General features: G+C 62.6%; 1 long non-coding RNA gene across 1 annotated transcript in view; it reads right to left on the reverse strand.

The window, feature by feature from the left end:
• LOC125488186 overlaps positions 1–313 on the reverse strand; it is a 946-nt gene extending 633 nt beyond the window's left edge. Inside the window, exon 1 of the long non-coding RNA XR_007266252.1 lies at positions 218–313. This is a non-coding gene — a long non-coding RNA (uncharacterized LOC125488186). The remainder of the gene's footprint in view (positions 1–217) is intronic.

Raw genomic sequence — 313 nt, forward strand, 5'->3', positions numbered from 1 at the left:
TGTGTACAGGGGGGACTATGTACAGGGGAGCCGTGTGCGTAGGTCACGTTCCTTGCGACACAACCTCCCCAGGATCATGCTGTGCCCTCTCTCCCCGGTGCGCTACCCGCTGGCTCTCTGTCCCCCCGGGATCTTGCTGTGCCCTCTCCCCGGTGCGCGACCCGCTGGCTCTCTGTCCCCCCCGGGATCTTGCTGTGCCCTCTCCCCGGTGAGCTACCTGCTGGCTTTCTGTCCCCGTCGCTTCTCAAATTCCATCTCATTCACCGTCCAGACCGAACCCTTGACGTTCTCGACTCGAACGAAGCACTTGTGG

This window comes from Rhincodon typus, unplaced genomic scaffold (genome assembly GCF_021869965.1).
Source record: "Rhincodon typus isolate 14 unplaced genomic scaffold, sRhiTyp1.1 hic_rhity00000054, whole genome shotgun sequence".
Lineage (NCBI taxonomy): Eukaryota > Metazoa > Chordata > Chondrichthyes > Orectolobiformes > Rhincodontidae > Rhincodon > Rhincodon typus.